We start from the raw sequence: 22,189 nt of genomic DNA on the forward strand, positions 1-22,189 counted from the left end.
GTAGAAGAATTAGGGCAGGCTGGCACAGAGACCATAGTGCCAGCTGTAGAAGTCATGCTACTGGTCCACATAGCAAGGATAAAGGCATCGGGCTGTTGCTGGGCTCAACACAGGTGTTAGAAGCTGACTCTGTGGATTATGAACCAGTGAAAAAACATTTCCATGTGTGCAGAAGTGTCCAGGCAGGCTGAAACTGAAACTCTAATAAGAAGGCAGTTTATTTGGGTTCAACTCCCATAACAGAATTTGTGACCTTTGCAATCTTCATTATTGCCCCAAAATAAATTGATGACCCGTCCTTTTCTAAATTCCTATCATTACACAGAGCCAGATCCCACCCTTATAAGTGCCCCCACAGCTCCTCTTGTGTAAATAGGACAGAATTAGGCTCATGCTGAATGAGGAAATGGTCCTTATCATACACACAAATTTATTGTCCAGTTTTTGCTTTCTTTCATTGCGCAGTTATTTAAGCTGCTGAATACTTCCTTTCCTACTAGTTCATCCATTTTACAAACCACGCTGCTCTCTGTTAACGTTGCCTCATTTGGTTGCTCCTTCCATTCAGGATGGTCTAAAGCAAATACATGACAATGTAGGGACTTTGTCTCATGAACTGTCCAATGGCTTTCTATGATTTTAGAATTATTTCCTGAGTGTTTTCTCCTTTTGTCTCTCTAGGCCTCGTGTTACCTGTGTCACTGCTTAACATCAACATTATTTTCTCCTTGTTAAACCATCTGTTTACTTTGGCTGCTTCTTTATTCCATTCTGCTGATTTGTGAATAGACTCTTTCCACAGGCCTGCCCTTTTCTCCTATCCACCAATCTGAATGTTACCCTACAGCTCTGTTTTTCCTCTAACTAGTACATCAGTCCCCCATCTGTCCTCTCACCTACATTGACCCACTTTGCTTCAAAAAAGAAATCCCAAGCACCTGGCAAACCTCCTGCACCAATTGTTCAGCCCTTCCATTCTCAGCTGGGGTTCTCAGTGAGTCACTAGCAGAACTACAAGTTATAGTCTTCTTTTTTTTTTTTACAGTTAGTTATGTTACCCTGGCATTAAAAATATACACATTTAAATTCACTTAATCTATATTTTGACCCCTTCCTTTTTCTCCTAAGCAGTTTCCATAAGAACACGTTTGAATCATCAATAGATCTTGTGTTCTTTCACTTGGTTGAGAGGATTCCATTTTGGCTACTGGTACCCTTTGGATATCCTCAGGCCTTATTGAAGGAGCAAGTTGATATTAATGAAAATCCAGAAGTCAACATCTTAGATTTGGAGAATAACTTCTCACCCTTACTCACACCTACTCCAAAATGCAGCATCAGGAGGGCACCTTCCCAGACTTCCTGACAGATTTAAAAACAATAGGCAAACACAGTAGAGGATAAGATCTTTACCACTCTTAAATACCTGTTTTTCAGCATTTGGTGCTGGTTAGCAGGCAAAGTTTATATGTGTATGCTGTGATCAGATGTTTCCCTTATGCAGATGCAAGGGCTAGACTTGTTTCACATCACAAAGACGAATGTTCCACTGTGTTTCATCATGTTGCTGGCAAACATGACACATAATATTGAAAATGGAACATGATAGCTAAATGATAAATGAGAATAATTTTGTTTAGATCAAGAGTTTATCATCAGTTTGATTAGCAAATTTTCAGCACATTGACCTTAAGGGCTCTATTTTAAAAATGTGGGGCCACATTCTGCCCTCAGTTTTCGCCATGCAAAACCTACTGAAATGTACTAGGTCTATCAAGATCTACAATTTTATCCATTGGGTTGCGTTTGTAAATTGTAGACAAAATCTGTTACACACCCTCCAAAGTGATATGGTGGAAGGTGGGACATGAGGCTCAATAGGATCATCTGTTGGAGACATAACTGTGAGATATGTGACTGGAAGAAATGGAAAATGAAAATGTGGTTGAAAATGAGGATGAAAAGATAACCCTAATCTCAGTCAGTCAAGGGATTTGTGAATTAAAAAAAAATTCTGAAAAGACTTGTGTATGAAACAGGGCAGCTTCAGGAAGGTCTTATTCAGGAATATACACAGCAGCAGTAGATAACCCAAACTGCTGTCACTGACCTTAACAGAGTTTTGAATTTCATCTTGAAGAAAGGATTTTTTTAATTGATTAATTTTGACTAATGTATCTGATGTACAGCATTGGGCCTTAGAATGTGTTCTTTCAACAGTAGACACTTGGGTCGTCTTTCCTCCGTGTGTTTTCTCCTTGAAAAAACCTTGTCATTGCACCTGCTGTCCCACTGATTTAGTTGCCTTCTTGCTAGTCTAGGGGGTTTATGTGAGTTCTTAGATACCATAGTGATGAGCATGGTATAAAAACTAGATAGATGGATCGAGCTTTTGGGATTTCTGTATAGCTCTGTGTTTATATATAAGAGAGGTATGCAATGTGCGCTTGACACAGGGTCTAACTAAAGTAATCCAGGGCTCTACACACACCTGACATGAGAAACTCCTTAACCCCATATCTACACCATGGCCCTGTCCCACCTTGAGGTTTCAGGAAGTTACAGAGTTAATATGAATAGGGCATATGAATAGGGTTAATATGAATATGACTATCTGCAAACTCAGACAAGCAACTGTTATTCTTGTTTCACATTTTCAAGACAGGCAGGAGTGAAAGGGTGGAGGAGTTGCACTGTATGTAAGAGAGCATTATGATTGCTCTGAGCTCCGGTATGAAATTGGAGGTAAGCCAATTGAGAGTCTTTGGGTTAAGCTTAGAAGCAAGAACAATAAGGGTGATGTCGTGGTGGGTGTCTATTATAGACCACCAGACCAGGAGGACGAGGTAGATGAGGCTTTCTTCAGTCAACTAGGGAAAGTTTCCAGTTCACAGGACCTGGTTCTCATGGGGGACTTCAATCACCCTGACATCTGCTGGAAGTGCAATACAGCAGAGCACAGACAATTCAAGAAGTTTTTGGAGAGGGTTGCGGACAACTTCCTGGTGCAAGTGCTGGAGCAACCAACTAGGGACCATGCTCCTCTTGACCTGCTGCTCACAAACCAGGAAGATTTGGTATGGGAAGTAGAAGTGGGTGGCAACCTAGGCAGCAGTGACCATGAGATGGTAGAGTTCAGGATCCTGACAAAGGGAAGAAAGGAGAACAGCAGGATATGGACCATGGACTTCAGACTTTGACTCCCTCAGGGAGCTGATGGGCAGGATCCCCTGGGAGGCTAATATGAGGAGGAAAGGAGTCCAAGAGAGCTGGCTGTATTTAAGGAAACCTTATTAAGGGCGCAGGAACAAACCATCCCGATGTGCAGAAAGAATAGCAAATATGGTAGGCATCCAGCTTGGCTTACCAAAGAAGTCTTTGGTGAACTTAAACACAAAAAAAGAAGCTTACAAGAAGTGGAAGCTTGGTCAGATGACTAGGGTGGGATTATAAAAATACTGCTCGAACATGCAGGAAAGAAATCAGGAAGGCCAAAGCACAGTTAGAGTTGCAGCTAGCAAGGGACATGAAGGGGAACAAGAAGGGTTTCTACAGGTATGTTACCAACAAGAGGAAGATTAGGGAAAGTGTGGGCCCCTTACAGAATGGGGGAGGCAACTTAGTGACAGAGGATGTGGAGAAAGCTGAGGTACTCAATGCCTTTTTTGCTTCTGTCTTCACAGTCAAGGTCAGCTCCCAGACTACTGCACTGGGCGGCACAGAATGGGAAGGAGGTGAACATCCCTCAGTGCTGAAGGAACAGGTCCAGGACTATTTAGAAAGATTAGACATACACAAGTCCATGGGGCCAGATGCAATGCACCCGAGGGTGCTGAGGGAGTTGGCTGATGTGATTTCAGAGCCATTGGCTATTATCTTTGAAATCTCGTGGCAATTGGGGGAGGTCCCTGATGACTGGAAAAAAGCAAATATAGTGGCCATCTTTAAGAAAGGGAGGAAAGAGGATCCAGGGAACTACAGACCGGTCAGCCTCACCTCAATCCCTGGAAAAATCATGGAGCAGGTCCTCAAGGAATACATTTTAAGGCACTTGGAAGAGAGGAAGGTGATATACCTGGCTCTGTGGATGTAGGGAAAGCAGTGGACGTGATATACCTTGACTTTAGCAAAGTTTTTGATACAGTCTCCCACAGTATTCTTATCAGCAAGTTAAAAAAGTATAGGTTGCAGGAATGGACTATAAAATGGATAGAGAACTGGCTAGAGTATAGGGCTCAATGAGTAGTGATCAATGGCTCCATGTCTAGCTGGCAACCGGTCACAAGCGGAGTGCCGCAGGGGTCAGTCCTGGGGCCGGTTTTGTTCAACATCTTCATTAATGATCTGGAGGATGGGATAGATTGCACCCTCGGCAAGTTTGCAAATGACACTAAGCTAGGGGGAGTGGTAGATACCCTGAAAGGTGGGGATAGGATACAGAAGGACCTAAACAAACTGGAGGATTGGGCCAAAGGAAATCTGATGAGGTTCAACAAGGACAAGTGCAGAGTCCTGCACCTAGGATGGAAGAATCCCATACACAGCTACAGACTGGGGACCAACGAGCTAGGCAGCAGTTCTGCAGAAAATGACCTGGAGGTAACAGTGGATAAGAAGCTGGATATGAGTCAGCAGTGTGCCCTGGTTGCCAAGAAGGCTAATAGCATATTGGGCTGCATTAGTAGGAGCATTGCCAGCAGATCGCAGAAAGTGATTATTCTCCTCTATTCGGCATTGGTGAGGCTGCATTTGGAGTATTGTGTCCAGTTTTGGACCCCCTCCCATTACAAAAAGGATGTGGAGAAGTTGGAGAGAGTCCAGCGGAGGGCAACAAAAATGATTAGGGGGCTGGAGCACAAGACTTGAGAGACTGAGGGAACTAGACTTGTTTAGTCTGCAAAAGAGAAGAATGAGGGGGGGATTTGATAACAGCCTTTAACTACCTGAAAGGGGGTTCCAGGGAGGATGGAGCTAGGCTGTTCTCAGTGGTAGTAGGTGACAGAACAAGGAGCAATGGTCTCAAGTTGCAGTGGGGGAGGTCTAGGTTGGATATTAGGAAAAAGTTTTTCACTAGGGGGTGGTGAAGCACTGGAATGGGTTACCTAGGGAGGTGGTGGAATCTCCATCTTCAGAAGTTTTTAAGCTGCTGCTTGACAAAGCCTTGGCTGGGATGATATAGCTGAGGTTAGTCCTGCTTTGAGCAGGGGTTTGGACTAGATGACCTCCCGAGGTCCCTTCCAACTCTAATATTCTATGATTCTATGATTCCAGAATCAGGTGTCCTGGGCACAGCCACAGGCCCTAAATAGTTTTAAAGGTGCCTGAGTCATTAAGCACCTATGTTCAATTTTTGAAAAGGCAATTAGGAGTATAAATCTTATTGAAAATCAATGTGACTTAGGTTCCTAAATCATTTTGATGCTTTTGGAAATTTTAGCCATACTGCCTATATTCTTACCCAATCCTGGATACATCTGTGTATGTGGCAATGGTAATTGCTGTTTACCTCGATCTACCTGTGTCGGTGGGGCTTGTCTTCTATATTGCTCTTTATTTTTTTTCCTACTGCAACTTGACACCACACTCCATCTGAACAAACAGAAGTTTGATATCTGCTGCTACATTGCTGTCATGTGTCAAATCACGCATCCCTGTGGGAAATGGATACAACAACCAACAGAAATTCATGAAGTATCAGGGAGAAGAAATGCTGGATACTGTGATGTGTGTTTTTTTTTTTTTTCAAAGTTATTTTAAAATGTAACAAGAAAGTGTAAAAACTTCAGGCGCTCCATAAAAATTTACTTCTTTTACCCCCCACTACCTGCTTTTACTTAAAAGCACATGAAAAATACAGCTGTGCTGGCTGACCTTTTGGAAGGGTTTTTTCGAAACAGGTGACATTTTGAACATGTGGTTACTGTAGTTATTAATAAAGAATTCTGACTTAAATGTTTTCCTATGGAGGAACTATTAAAGGAATGGAGGAGAGCGTTCTGATTAATATAAAATCTGCTACCTATGGTACATAAAAAAAACTGCTATGAAAATGTGAAAATACAGCATTGCATAAGGAGGAAAAGTTAAGCTTTAGAGCACATAAAAATACTGGCACAACGGTTTGGTCTCTTAACCATTTTTTTTAGTTCATTAAAAAAATGAAGTAATTATTTTAAAAGAAACATGCACAAGCACATTACCACTTTGAGGACGCATGGCATGCCTATTTATAATAGTTTTTCAAGAAGGGAGGTATAATTTAACTGGGTGTAGTTTTTTAATACACTTCAGGACTATTTTTATGACAAGCTCAAAATTCTCCACAGCTATCTTGTTGTGTGACAGGCCTTTACTGCATTAGTTTCACCAGACTGGTGAAGGACTGGTGGAGTAAAATTAGTCATGTATGTAAATTATAATCACGCTGAATAGTTGTATGTGCTCATTTAGGCATTTTAACAGTGTGTGATGTTATCCTCTCTGCAGGACTAATAAGCATTAGCCATAATGAGGTCAGTCAGTCAGTCAGGCATTATCATGGGATTTAATTGGACACTGGTCTCTGCTGAAGTGAAAATTAATAACTTTTGTCAATGTTCTGGCGAAATGTTCTGTCTTATTAAACTAGGAGGGTCAATTAGAAAGCATTATGTAATAAAGTCCCCAGCAGCAGAGCTCAAATTGAGTTATACCACAGTCATTATTCCAGGGCGATTGCGTTTGAAAATGGAAAACCAGAGTGCCATATGGAGGGTTCAGGTTATATTTACAAGCATTGCATGTTAAGGCTTCGACAAGAAGGAAACAATTAAATGTAATACTGAAATAAATCAAAGCACTGAAAGTGCCATGTTGTGCCAGGAGCTGAATATTGCCGGCACACCACTAGATGTGACTAGGCAAAATGGCACCTTTTTATAAGCCTTGTTTGGTTTCCATCAGACAGCTTTATCCCTGTGGCACTCGTGGACGATTCAAATCTGAGGCACACCTGGAAGGTTGAGCTCTGTGAGTTGACTCATATAAATAACAGTTTATTGTATGGCGATTAAGACAAGAGATTGCTTTTATTATTGTGGCACAACGAATTAAAGAACTTTAAAGCATGTTTAACAGCCTCTGATATTCCCTGTTCAGTCATGTTTTACGGTACTTCAGATGGGCAGGATATTGTTAGAGAGAGATAGTCTTTGCTGGTGTTGGCATTTAAAAGCAGTGCTAGCAGCCAGTGATGATACAAGAAGCTCAAGAAGGATACAAGTACATTCTCATGGAGCTTGTGACAAGCTCAGATATCTGGACTTCTCTCCTCTTAAAAGGTGCACACAGTCACAGCAGAGAAGCAGCATGGTGCTGAATTGTTCTTTATACACACCACAGAACACCTTTGCCATTATCAAACAAAGACTGAAGGGATGTATTTTCATTTCAGTGTGGTAGGGCTTTATGGGAAATTTCCACCCGCTCCCCCCCCCCCATTCATTAATATAAAGCATTGTAGTCTTTACCCACCATGTTGTCCCCACTGGTTTCTTTTTACCATAACAGTGGAAAGTACCGCAATACCTCTTTCTCTGTCATTTACATACTGGGGAATAGAACGTTGCTGAAAGTTGAGCACATGTGAGCTGGAATTGCTTTGGTGTTAGATACAGTAAGCCAAACTGTGCCCTCAGTTACACCCTGAAACTTTACTAAACTCAATGGGGTTGAGGGCATAATTTAGGCTCAGTGAATATTCTTCTTCTTCTTTAGATTCAGGCAACAAGTAACCACACTGGAAGAATGGGGGAAGATGCCATAGGAGACAAGTCTTAATGATTCTATAATGAAGGAAAGTTGAAGACAAATTTGGTTAGAAAAATGTAGAAATGCAGTGAAACTGAATCTTCTCATGGATTCAGAACCATCCTAATTCACACACAGCACCTGTCCAAGCAGAGCATCTCAGAGGCGAAAGCCAGAATGATCAAAGCTGCCTACTTGCCCATGAGATATCCCAAATATCCAGTTATCCTCACAGATATACTCAGAGGCCTGATCACGTGATGTGCTAAGTGTTTTTATCACCCACTGAACTGAGGGCTTTCCGGGATCTTGCAGGACTCAGCCTTAAATTGGCTGGCTCACTTGTTTGTATTTGTCTTCACTCCCCAGAAGGCTTTAAATGTCACAACTCAGGAAATTATGTCACAGGGACATCTCAGATGTGCTTTCCAATACATTTCTTACTCACACGTCTGAGGGATAATTTTCAAAAGCACTCAGTGTTTGGCCTAACTCTAATCCCATGGAAGTCAATTATAAAACCTCCATTGGAGTTTTACACTTGACTTCTATTTGGCCAGTGCTGACCACTTCTGAAAGACCCGCCCCTAAAAACAAATTCTGATTTCCGTTACAGTGGAATCAATCAGGAGTAACTGCATTTTTGCTGATTTTGAACTATATATTCCCTAAGGACAATATCTCACTTCTTGTTGGCAGTGTGGCTTAGCTGAATTTTTAGGAGAGCTTTGAATGAGGTGAACTAGACTTCTGTTTCATTTACATTCATTTAATTGGGCAAAGAATGCAGTGTCAAGAAAAAAACATAAACCAACACAAAGAACTGGGCCCAGTTCTCCTCCATTAACATCAGCTTTTCAATAATGTAACTCTGTCAGCCTCACTGGAGTTATTCTAGACTTACACCATTATGAGAAGAGAATGAGGCCAATTAGATTTAGGCATAGGCAGATCTTAATAGAATAAGAACATTTTGCAATTGAGCACCATGCCGCTGAACATCTCAACATGCTTGACAAGCACTAATCAATTAAGCCTCACAAATAGACCTGTGAGACACTGTGCTGCAAATGAAGGTTATTTAAAAAATGACCAGTAAGTTTGGGTACCTCAGTTTTTCGGGTGTCCAACATAGAATCATAATATCATAGAATATTAGGGTTGGAAGGGCCCTCAGGAGATCATCTAGTCCAACCCCTTGCTCAAAGTAGGACCAACCCCAACCAGCATGAGACACCCTAGAGAGGCCTGACTTTTTCAGAAAGAGCCAAGCAACCACTCTCTGAAAATCAAGCTGCTTTAAGATCTCCCCAGTTGGGCAACTGAAAACTGGGACACCCAAAGTTCTTAGTCGCTTTCAAAGAAGTGAGGCCTATTATCCACATTTTACAGATGGGTGAATCGAGACACATGGAGGCCCAGATACTGGTACAAGGTCCACAGTCAAACTGTGGCAGAGCTAAGAATAAAACCCAGCTGTCCTGACTCAGTGTCCTGTGCCTTATTCACAAGATTATTCTTGCTCCCGCTTCAGGTAACAGGAGAGAGCATGTCAGCCTCTCTCTCTCTCTCTTCCTCATGCCATGCATGAGTTACCTCATCTCTTTTATTTTCCTTCTTGAATGGGAGTAAAGTATGTAGAATCCTGCTATTTCTGGCAGACAATGAGCCACATTATATTTTAGATGCATGCTCATGTATACACATACATACATAACACCACCCGTATGCTGTAGTTCCAATTTACTATTGGAAACCAATCAGTGTTGCATTATGGTGCATCTTCCGATCACAGTAAATAATTTTAATACCACAGCAGTGCTATTTCAAATGGTAATTGTCAGCAATTTAATGGTGCCCACTGTACAATCCCATTCACATACATACCCCTCACACCCAAGACTCATTCACATGTATACATATACATATTCACATGCACACACTCCCCACTGATCTATACCCAGACACCCACCAACATTCCCCATGCAGGCTTCCGTATCCTTTTCAAGTGCTCAGGCCACTAGAACATTCAACTTCACTTTGTGGTTTCCTCCTGGTTTTGTAACAGCACTACAAGACTAATGTCAGGGATTTTTGTTGTTGGAAAGAGTAAGTGGTTGGAAAAGTGATGATTCTTCTCTGTCTTTAAATATACAGTGTTTGGGAGGCCTTAGCAGAAAACAGTGTCAGGACTCCGTGTTGGACTGCCCACATTGTTTGACACTATCATAGTATTTTGGCACACGTGCCCTATGATAACAAAAAAAAAAAAAAGTTTGATTAATCAGCAGGAGAGAGAAAGAGATAGAAGATGAAGTCTATTCTAAAAAAGTCTAATCAGTTTTAAAACAACTTTAACAAGGAATAAAAATTGTTAAATCTCTTTGATGGTATTCAAAGAGCCTTTTTAATATATGAGAAGGCACATTCGAAATTCTTAACACTCCTAGTGTCACCAGTCCTTTTCTCCACTTAACCATTTTAATTCCATAATTTAGAAGGCCTTGAAAAGTAGCAGGATCAAACTGCAGCATAATTGGATATACTATGCATTTTCAGTGTGGATTTTGGTCCCTGATAAGCATAGGAGATTTCTTTTTTAAGGTGAAATAGTGAGGACTTGTTTGGAAAAGAGTGTGGAACCTTGCCCATGCTCCTACCCCAGTGAAGAGAACATTTTACAGTATGGGAGAGCTAAGCACTGGTGCAGGAAAATGCTTTTCATTTGTTTGGTACTGACAGTTTCTTTGTGACTGGAATGAATGTAATGAACAAGAAAATCAATATGGGTTTACTGAAGAACACCAAATAATGCACTGAGAAGGAAGGGACAGCACAGTGCACTTTTTCTAGGAACAAATAGGTTCAGATATTTTAGGTCTTTCTCCTCCTTCCCCAATGTAAATACACACTCCTGCATGTAAGCATTAGCTTTGCTGATCTAAGGGCTCCGTTGAATGATAAGACTTGGGAATTTTGGATGGCGTTTTGTCCCAGGAAGGAAGGGACAACTGCAGGTCTCTACAGGCATTCTGCAGGGCTTTTTTAAAACAGAAGGCAAGAAAGAAAGAGAGAGAGACACACACAGAGCAGGAACATCTGAACATCTGCTGGAAAATCCTGACTGGCTTGTTCAGCTGAGTTCAGCAGCAGCAACAGCAGAGGAGTTGGCAGGTGTCACCAGACGTTAGCTGGAAATTGTTGCAGATGATCCCAAAATATAAATTAGAATAATCTGACCAGCAATCCATGGTTCCCTCACTCCAACCAATCCATGTCCTAAAAGGTGACAAAAATATGTGTGTGTGCACATGTGTGAGATCTATTGCTTCCTTTAAAACTGTATCGAGAGACAAACAACAAAAGCAATCAGACTGCTGTTATACAAGGTGAACAATTGCCACTGACATGGTTTTTATGGGGAAAGAGGAGGGGAGTTACGAGTATTGCCCCTCTTTCTCCATTTATTCATACAATATGAGAAATACTAGCATTCGCTTCACCTAGAAACCACACATAAACATGTATATACGCACATATGTATTTTATATGTGTAATGTCTGTGTGTGTATCACATAATAACATAACACATGCTGCCACACACCTGTATTACATATACACGTGCAGAGAGATTTAAGAAGGGCCCCTTAAATACTCCACTCATTTCTTGACAAGTGTTTTCCAGTACACCTGCAACATTCCTGGCAGAAACTTTTAAGGCTAATCAGTCAGCAGCTCTAATCAGGGATTTTTACCATTTGCTCAACAATTCAGTTATGTTGGTTTCATTGTCTTTCCCACTCCCATCTCCACTCCACAACATAGGCGCTAGGCTCTGGACAGCAGGACAGCTAGATCCAATAAATCTGAGACCCGTCTAGGTGCTTCATTTATCAAGAGGCCTAATTTACCCAGGCCCTTTAGACTAATTGCAGATTTGCAAAAAATGCTGATAATGTAGAACAGTGTATTGTGAATGTCCCTTGCCATATTTCTGCTAATGTGTTTCATCTGGAGTACATAAAGAGACAGGGATGCTGATTTTAGACACAGCACTTTGGGGCTAATCCAGTTAAATGATTATCCCTAAAAATCTGCAGTGATGTCATTTTCCCTATAGTACTCTGCCAGTTGCCTTGTTTGCTTTATTGTGAGAAATATGTGATCCCACGCTTGTTTTCAGTCGCATCTCATAGAAATGTATTCTAAATAACTCGTTCTTTTCCTAATGCCTGTAACTCTCTACCTGCTGTTCCTGCTATTGTCCAGGGCAGCTATTTTAGTGGCAAATGCTGTCTTGGGCCACTGTGCTGCTGTAACTACTGAGAACCATGTTCTTACATCACATGACATACACAGATCCCTGATATCTGTCCCTTGATATCCTATTGCTTCCTCCTAATCTATCTCCTCTCCCCTTTATCTCAGTCTTTGTAGAGAACATCTCTGCTATCCATCTGATTACTTGTGCTTGCAATGCTGGGGTTATCATTGACCCCCTCCTGCCCAACCTTCTTCAGTTTCTGGCACACTGTTTGCATCATTTCCAAAATCCATCTCCTCACTGCTAAAATTCTGCAACCTCCTCATCTCAGCCTTCTTCCTCCCCTTCTTGTCCACTCCAATCCAGGCAACACATGATGGCTAACATTAACTTACTTGCCTGATGCTCTGCCCACATCACCATCCTACCAAATACCTCCACTTGCTACCAGTCTCATTCTGCAGCCCATTCGAACTCCATGCCCTGCACACGGTCACTCCTCTCTTTCAGCAACATTCACTATGGGTTAAATTCACCTTAACATAGAGGGCCAGTGCCAGGCCTTTCCACCATTTTACTACTCAAAATAGGGCTTACATGGGTCTTGAGTAGTGTATATAAACCTATGCAAGCCCCCTGCAAGGGGGTGGATTTCACCCCAGTCACATAAGACGAAACAATTATTTTGCCTTCACTGGAGTTGCCCCCAGCAGTGAATTTAGCCCTATAGCTCTGCCCTAGTCTTCTGCTTCAGCCCTGCTCCTGCTCCGCCAACTCTGCCAAACTCACTAATTTTCTGCTGCTCCACTTGAGTCTCTGCCTTTTCCCACACTGCCCTTCAAACCTGAAATTCCCTCCAGTATCCTGAGCACGCGAGGCATCCTCACTCTCCTTCTGCAGGTCCCTCTTGCCTTCTCTTGCCTCTTTCAGTCTGCTTATTGTCTGACTTACTGTGAAAGCTCTTAGAGAGTCACAGATTCCAAGGCCTCTTTGGGCAAGGACTGTGTCTTCCTGTATGTAACGCCATCAGCTAGAAATAGTAATTAATAGTAACACTCACTGACTCCAATGGCAGTTGCGTGTGCTGAATAAGTGCAGCACGCAGCTCTAAATGTGTTACTCTACTGCTCTGCCATGTGAATGGCTGTCTTTTGCAATGTGGATTTGGTGACAGTTCAGAATCTAGACTAGATAATACACAAGAAAATCTTTATTTTTCAATAAGTGGCTGCAAATAGGTCTGCCATTAAGGCAACCTCAGGAATTTGGCACTATAAATATTACCAAGCTTTGAGAGAATTTTTATTCATTTATTTGACATGGACTACTTACAGCTGAAACTTTGACAGTCGGGGGGAGAGGAAGCAATGTGGATAATTTCTCAGGGAGCCCAATAATATTTCATCTGGGGTTGTTAGGGTTCAGAATGGGAATGTAAAACACATCTCACTGACAGGGTTAATGAGAAGCCCACTTTGGATGTTTCCTCCCACCCTGTTAGGTGTACCTGAAGTATGACCCCGGAATTCAGATACATTTACGAGTCACCACACAAATTCTGGGCCAAATGAGAGGGGCAGATTTGTACCAGGAAATGGGGAAACCTCTGTAAAACACTAAACAGCCTTAGGGCCCCATTCCTCTGAGATGCTGAAAGCCTCTCTGTGTGACCTTCACCCCCACTAAAATCAGTGAGAGTTGAAGGCTGTCTTCTGAGCATGCTCAAAACCATCCTGTGAGGCTTTCAGCACCTCATGGAATCAAGATCTTATTCTGTACAGCATATTTCCTAGCAAATGTGTCCTTAACCACTTTCCAGAATGGAATAATCCCGTTACAACGTTAAATAGATGTGGGAGAAAAAAAATTAAGAGGCTTATATTTAATGCCATATTTTTTTAAAATCTGCTTTTCTTCATAGCCTGACAATCAGCTTTTGCCAGGCTGCTGCCCTGGAGCCGAGGGTTTGGTACAATAATATATGTCCCTGTGTAGCATAGCTATGAGATGGGTACCAGAGAACAGATATGCAACATGAACCCCATGCTTCTCATTAGTGTTAAAGGGGAACTACATGACTGATTTCTTATAGTCCACTCCAAAGAATGTACCCCAATGTCTATGTAATCTGGATCTTATCCATTTCCAGACTCTAACATTCAACTTCAGGACTGTAGAGAAGTGTTTTAGGGGGAGGCAGAAACTAATGAAACGCTGGCTGACATTTTGAATGTGCACACACATATATCAAGCTTATCCCACAAGCATATGTCCTACAGAGAGAGTAGTTTTTCCATATTAACGATGGCATTAACCTTCCATACTCCATCACTCCCTTTAATATTCCAAAACTCTGTACATATTTCAGATATCCTGCTATCCCCTCCCCTGCACACATACAACCTACACTCCTGTTTTTAAAAAAGGCAAATTAATGGAAAACCCAAACCTCAGGCAGGTCCTGCCTTCTTTCAAAGCTAGATAAGAATTAAGTTTCATTCTCTATTTCCCATCCCCTACACAGAGCTGGTGGTTTCTTAATATTAAATGTTTACTTCAAGTTGTTTTTCTGACTTCCGAAAATGTACCTATGTCCAGATAATTCTAATTCTTTTCAGACAAGTATCTAGGTTTTGGGGTGCTCAACCAAACTGACATCTGAACTTTTGGGGATTTGTTCATCGCTAGATTCGTCACTAGAACACCTGCTGCTTTGCCACAAAAGGAAGTATCTTGCTGGGAAAGAAACTTTTCTTTTGGAAAATTCACCATCTTTCACATGGCATTGATGGTGAAAATCCCTATTGGCCATTAGAAAAATTCACAACAATGCAGATTCACCAATTTGCACAAATACTCATGGAAACCTCAGGTTCTGAATATGTAATATGGGAACTAGTACTGTAGCTTTGCATATCACTATTTGACTAAGGGATCGGATAACCAGCTGAGCAAGCTCTCATTGAATTCACTGGGAATTGACAGTTCTCAGTATCTCAGGATTTGGTTCAGTGGGAGTTTTGACAGAGGGAGGACTTAAAATCTGGGGCCATTAGCGGTACAATCTCTGAAAGGCCTGATCCTGGTGGCATTGAAGGTCGATGGGAATTTTACCATTGACTTCAACCTGAGCACAAACACTCTGCAAGACCCTGATCCAGCAATCACTCATATAAGTAGTTCTTATCCTCGGGCTAAGGAGCAATTCACCCTGAGCAGAGAGCCAGTGCAAGGCCTGTGTACAACTGAGACCCTAAGTCAGCCCTTAAAACAGAGAATAATTGGTGTTTATGTGATACATAAACCTGGTGCTGGCCCTCAGTTCAGGGATGAGACTCACTTTGGCACCAACATAAGACTTGCTCATGTAAGAAAGTGCTTGCAGAATCAGGCCCTTCCAGCTCAATTCTACTCCCACTGAAGTCAATGGTAAAATTCCCATTGAGTTCAATGGCAGCAGGAGTAGGCCTGTAGTGTACTGAATTTTATTCAGCGGTAAAGATAAAAGATATAGTATAAATAAAAGGTTCAGGAGTGGGTCCTAAATGAGAAACACTGAAAAGCATTAACTAGCAAGGCTAAAACCACCTTTCCTAATCAAGGCCCAGAGTTATGCCAAATGACACCAATTGAGGATCTGGTCCCAAAGCAAACTTTGACCCTTCCTGTTGAAGGTTTGCTGCCATTTACTATACTGAAGCCATGATTCTCTTCAGAGCACAACATTACAACTGGTTTTCTTTCTGCAAAAGGAATCATACAAAAGACCCCAAAGATGTTCCTTACCACAGTGTAGCTTAAAACCAAAGGAGCACATGTATATTGTGGTTCTAACTTCTTGAAAAGAGAATGATGATTTGGTGTCTCAGAGGTATTCTTCCCATGGACTTTTAAGGCTGGTATATAAGTGGAGGAAAATCATAGCACCAAGTAGGGTTTTTTCCCCATATTGATTTTTTTTACATTTTTGGTGACTTACTGAAAAGACAGCCAAAAGCACTTTGCAGGTATAGTATCACTAACAAACTCCACAACAACAGTGTAGGCATGTCCGGAGTTGTTACAAATAGCAAGGATCATTCACTACAGTGTAAAATATTATATAGATATTCAACCAGATCCTCATATAGGCTCATTTATTTCAATGGAATTATGCCGATTTACATTGAGGATGTGGTCTGAGGTCTTCTTTGCATTAGACTTTATTCTGTTTTATCCTGTCATGAAAGTTGGAATAATAAAATACATATTGTCATTTGTAAGGAATTTAATGAAATAATAATCAGTCCAGATAGTCAATTTACCTCCTAGCTAGTCTTCCTCCAGGAAGCAAATAATCTTGGAACATTAAAATTCTACTTAAACTTCAGCCACAATGGGCATGATTATTCTTTCACCCACCATGGTATAAATCAGAAGTAATTGCACTGAAATCAATTTTAATCAAATTCTGATTTCATTTACATTAGTGTAAGTTTAGAATAATTCCACAGATGTTCCTGCAGTTACTCCAGATCTACAACAGTCTAGATGAGAGTAGAATTTGGTTCACAGAAGTTTGATATCACTTTACCTGCATTAACTTCAGTGGAGTTACTCCTGATTGGAAGTACCCATCTCTGATGTTACCTCTATTTACTCCCACCAGCCAAAAAGTTTGCTCTAGTTGTAATAGGAAGGACTATAACTTGTTTTTATTTTGAAGCTTGTATACTCAGAAAATAAATTTGGTCATTAAGAATAGTTATTAAAGTTGTATCTCATAGATTATGTACATAAGTAATATATTGAAAGATTGACTCTCAGACAAAAGGAAAGATAATATGTAAGCCTGGTGGCATGAAGCCCTGGAAAGTGAAGAGCTCTTTGCTTCCATGTGTTTTGGTGAACAGGGCAAAGAATGACCATTGAGCTGCTTCATCTGTATAAGCCATTTACCTGGAACTCCAGGTGGACAGAAGCTCCACAAGGGAAGGAGGTCTCTGCCCCATCTACTGGTGAACAGGGAGATGAGTTATTCCAGAGAGCTATCCAGAATTCCTCTAGTGACGCTCTGGGAGTCACCATAACTATAAATAAACTCAAAATTGGTTAAGTGGTGTGACAGGGTGCTGGCTGAGAACTGAAGGTTAAGTCAGCCCTCTGCCCCTGAAACCTTAATCAAAGAGAGAGTGGAGCCAGCTGAGTGAATCTGTGGGGGACTAGGCTAACAGGGAGCAGTTGTTACACTCATTAGACCTGCCCTATAAAGGCTCACAGGAAAGCAGTCTGGGGGGCTTACTTGAGACTTGTAGGAGGAGAAGCCCCAGCTGGAGGGGAGCTGCCTTGAATTAGGGGCTGAGACAGTGTGGCCCCTGAGCCTGGACTGTACTTGTAAATGGGGGAGGAAGCCTGTAAATAAAGAGCACTGGTGGGAGCACAAGCTGCAATCTGCATGTGGTTGTGGGGCAAAGGACCTGAGCAGCAGGGGTCCTGGTGTGGATGTGCTACAGGTAGTAGAACTAAACAAAGGGGAGAGGGTTCTTATTTTACGGCAAGGAATGTATGGTAAGGTGCTCAACAGCTCTGTAAGCTAAGCCACATGAGGAATCAGTCCAGTTAGAAGGATTCTTTGCTGAAGCTACAAAGAATTGGAGAGAATTTGAGGAAACGCTGATGAGGATTTTGCTTCCACCCACTAAATAAAGCTGAAATCGCTCTACATGGGTTAGGTAGCAAAGCCTCAGGGCAAGACTGGTCAGTGCTGGGCAAGGGAGCTGAGACAGGCTTTCCCAAGTGTACCGTGAGAGTCTGGGATTACATCATCCACTGACACCAAACCATGAGTGGGTTTAATGGATAAGGCTCGGCCAGAGGAAGGAGGAAGTGTCCTGGTAAGAGGACCGTTACCTATTAGATGGTCACATCAGTGACTGAGGAAGTGAGTTGATGGACTACTGCCAAAGTTACTGTTGGTGAGTGTTTTATTTATGATTCATTTAGGTCGAGTGGGGCTGTGTTTTCCCAAGTTGATGCTGTGTTCCCTTTCATACAAGAGTGCAAATTGGGAAGCATTGCCTAATAAGGGCTTCCAGTAAAGAGGTAGTTAATGATGCTAACCGTTCTGGGTGGGGGCTCCAACCAGTGGAGTGGTAAGAGAGACACCTAGCTATTTGAACCCTTGTTTCTGCTGACAACATCTGGCAGAAGGGTATAGATAACTAAATGGTCATGTCAAAACAATATTTTTGTCCTGGTTCAGTTTTGTCTCTTCTCCTTTAAAAGATCAAAACAAATATTCTAAAGCAATGGGGCCTAATTCTGTTCTGACTCATAGCCGTTTTACAGTGGACTTACACCTAATGAGAGCAGAACCTAGGACTCGTATCTTGAACTCTGCCATATCATTGTTACTCTATTAAGCTATCCACTGATAGCACATTACCTGCTGAAAGAGGTTTGTGAGGAAAATTCAGTGAGCTGGATACTAGCTGCAGTATTTGCCTCCTTTTTTTTACCTTCATTAGGAGAATGTCACACGAGGATAGAAATTTTCCTAACTACAGCCACAGAATTAACACACACAAACTCTGTACTAAGATCCTTCTCACTTAATTCATGCCCTTTTGGTCCCAACGGAAGTTGGACAGTGGAGTGGATTCTGTCCCTCCCAGGATTAGGTCCATACTGACTACTACAAAAACCTTCGGCCCAAACCTATCAACCTTTATTCCCGTGAGTAGTCCTCTCTTGAACTCAATGGGACGACTCACATGAGCAAGGACTACTAATGGGAGTAAGTGTTTGCAGGCTTAGGCCCCTTTTGTTGTTCACTTGTGTGATTTGATATTCAGAGCATGTACATTGTCACGGGGAGTTTTTGTTTTTATTTTCATAAAATATTTGAATTACACTTGTCTGAAACATGCCTCCAGCTCCATGCGGACGTTTCCAAAAGAGCCTAATAACAAACAGATTGCAGGGCAGAAAACCACGTATTCTTACAGGCACTTCTAAGCCCAACTGCTCTTCAGAGTTCTGATTATGAGCAAAGCCATGCTGCTTTGACGGGGATGTTAAAATGAAAACTCATTGTTCAGTCCCAGGGGGATTCAAGAACACTAACTTTGTTGCCCATCCAAAACAGGATAATATTTCCTATTCCTATCCTGCTGGTATTGGTTCCAACTTGGAAAACAGCCTCCTTTCATAATTCAAGCTGGGGCTCCACTGAAACAAACCTTCTCAGATATTATAAGCCAATGTGAGCTCAAAAAAAGAATTCACTGCTCAAGGCCAAATAGCTTCAAAGCTAACAATCCTCCAGAGTCTGTGTGAAAGTGTTGAAACTGTCAATGTCAACTTACACCATGCATAGTGAGTGTAAAACTTCAATAATGACATCATGGAGGAAAGGACAAAGGGCAGGCACTACACAGAGACGTGCCAGTGCTCTTCAAATCTTTGAAACCTTCAAGGATTTATCTGGACTAACACTTCTACACATAGTCATAGGGGTCTTAGGCTAGCCTGATTAAGGGTTTATCGTATTCAAAGGCTCTCACTGATAGTAAGGATGACAAGGTTTCAGCAGCTCTATTGGATTCCATTAGCTCTCACTTAAAAAAACAAAACAAAAAAAACCCTCAAAACAAAATAGGATCCTGATCTTTTCTCTTCCTCTCATTTTCTTCCTTGTCTGGGTTTGGTTCACCCAGAATCAATTGTGTGTGTGTGAGAGAGAGGAGGTTTGTGTTGCATAACTGAAAGATGAAGTTCATCTAATCAAAACAAAAAAGGAAACACATTGCCCTTTTCAACAATGTTTTATTTCTCTATTGGAGAAAAGCCTATACAGGAAACCCAAATTCAGACTTCATTAGGATCTAATTTCAGGTCTAAACTTAATGGATCCGGCCCATCTCTCGTTTGTGTAATGATTTTTACAGGGCCAGTTTCAGGTGCAGTGATCTCCGCAACAGAATATTTGGGCATTCACCTCTTCCTACACTGCCCAGGTACCATTGTTATTAATTATTATTATTATAGTAAAACTAATTAGAAGCTTAGTCAAGATCAGCCCTCTGTTGTTTGGCATTTGACAGATGTAGTAAAAGACAGCCACTGCACCAAAGAGCTTGCAGTCTAAATAGACAAGACAGGCAATGGGTAGGAGGTGGTGTTATCCCCGTTTTTATGATGACAGACTTAAAGATTAAGTGACTTGCCAAAGGTCATACAAGGGGGCTGTGGCAGAGCCAACGACTGAACCCAGACTGCCTGAATCCCAGCCAGTGCCTCAACCATGAGACTATCCTTCCTGTCTGTGTTCTCTTCTGTTCTCTTCCAAAAATGGCACTTCTGTTTCCAAAGATATCCCGGGTTCCTTTATTCTGTCTATTGTCATGCTTTAGTTGAGGTGTTGCTGTAGCCATTATGTAGGATTCCTAGGTTTATCTGAGCACCGAAAGTGCCTAAGCAGGAACTGAAATACCCTTGTGTAGGAGGGGGGCAGCTGGTTAGGCACAAACTCCAAAGCCAGAGGAGATCAGTGTGAAACTGATCTGTGGCTGAGTGACCATAGTGATTGCAGTCCTGTTTCACTGCTCCTTAAATTTAGTGCCCTAAACAAAACAGTCTCAGTCCGTGCAGAAAGTCAGCCCCATTTTAATACCAAAATAATTCTGAGTGTGTAAACCCAAACTAATAGATGTTGTATTACTGTATCACATGCCCAGTGGCAGCAGGTCTGGTGCAGTGGTGAGGACACTGGCATGGGAGCAAGGAGGATTGGGTTGTAATGTCAATGTCGTCCCTGACTTGTCAATCTGTCCAAAATTGTCAGACTTGGTTGCCTAAAAATGGGCATTTGCATCTATATTTTGTATCTATGCATCTCAATACAAGTGACCTGGTGTTCAGAGGTGCTGAGCTGTTCGAGTTCTCATTGCCCTCAGTTTTGTGCCTACCTTTGCAGGTGTAACTGATTGCAGGTGTACGTACTGGACCCCCCTTAAAAATCTCCCCTTTTAGAATGAAGGAAGATTTGTGTCTGGATTTGTGAATACAATTATTGGTGCCTGTAAACATAGAGACCCCTTTTAGAGCTAAAATTGCTTATGACAGCCACAGCCTAATAAAGAGGCACCTGGGATTAGCCAGATGCTAATGGGAAGGACAGCCCTGTCACTTTGCAGAATACCACTGGCAATGGCATTGAGTGGCACAAACAGTGAGGTAGCACAGAAGTTCTTTATCCTCGGTTCTTACGTGACACCCTCCCTGTAGGATGAGCTCCTCACAATCGCTAATGTACTTAGCCGCACAACAGTCCAGGAAGGTAGGTTAAGTGTTATTAGAAGAATAAGAAGTAGCCCCATTTTACAGATGGGAACTGAAACAGCGAGACTAAATGACTTGCTTGAGGTAACACAGGAACTCTGTAGAAAAGCAGGGAATTGAACCCAGGGCACCAGACTAGCATCCTAATTACTAGACCATCCCTTCTCTCTCTTATGAAAGGGCCATTTCATGGTGATTTTATTCATCCAGTAATTATTGTTTTGGGAGACAGTGCCCTCCTGCAGCTTGCCCATAGTTGGCCTCATGAAAAACTCGACTGTTGCACCCAGTCTGGCAATTATAGCACTGTGGCTTCTCCTATTCATAATACACAAGTGCTGTGGTTCTGGGGGCAGTAAGAGTGGGGTTTTTAATGGAGCTCACTGGATTTGCTTTTCTTAACTTTTGGGTTTTTTTTTTAGTTAAACCAATAACTTATTTTTCTCTGTGTTGTGCTCCTTAAAAAGAAATTAGCACAAAGGAATGAAGGGGTGGGAAGGTTATCGCTACCATGGGAGAGAACAAGAACAAGGGGGAGCTGGGAATAATGCTCTGTTCAAGCAGTGCTCTTCTGTGCTAATGCACTTGTTTTTGCTGAAGGGACTGCACCACAATGCTGACTGTTTAAATATTTATGAAGAAGGTTTCACATACATTCTGTGAAGTGATCGGCTCATATATGTTTTCTTATGCTCTTCCTTTAAGAACAGTATACATGGGCATGTCCATGATGGAGTCACCTGTTGTGGGCCTGATTCTAATCTCATTTACACCTATTTTACACCATTGTAATGACCCTAACATCAATAGTTACTC

At 41.8% G+C, this 22,189-nt stretch overlaps 1 long non-coding RNA gene across 2 annotated transcripts in view; it reads left to right on the forward strand.

Annotated features, from left to right (window-relative positions):
* Positions 1-17,412: 17,412 nt before the first annotated feature.
* The window catches only part of LOC137156532 (uncharacterized), a 32,649-nt gene continuing 27,872 nt past the window's right edge, over positions 17,413-22,189 (forward strand). For both annotated transcript variants that reach the window (XR_010920786.1, XR_010920785.1), the window contains exon 1: positions 17,413-18,006. This is a non-coding gene — a long non-coding RNA (uncharacterized lncRNA). The remainder of the gene's footprint in view (positions 18,007-22,189) is intronic.

This window comes from Emydura macquarii, unplaced genomic scaffold (assembly GCF_026122565.2).
Source record: "Emydura macquarii macquarii isolate MOO-44397 ecotype Brisbane River unplaced genomic scaffold, CSIRO-AGI_Emac_v2 contig_1451, whole genome shotgun sequence".
NCBI lineage: Eukaryota > Metazoa > Chordata > Testudines > Chelidae > Emydura > Emydura macquarii.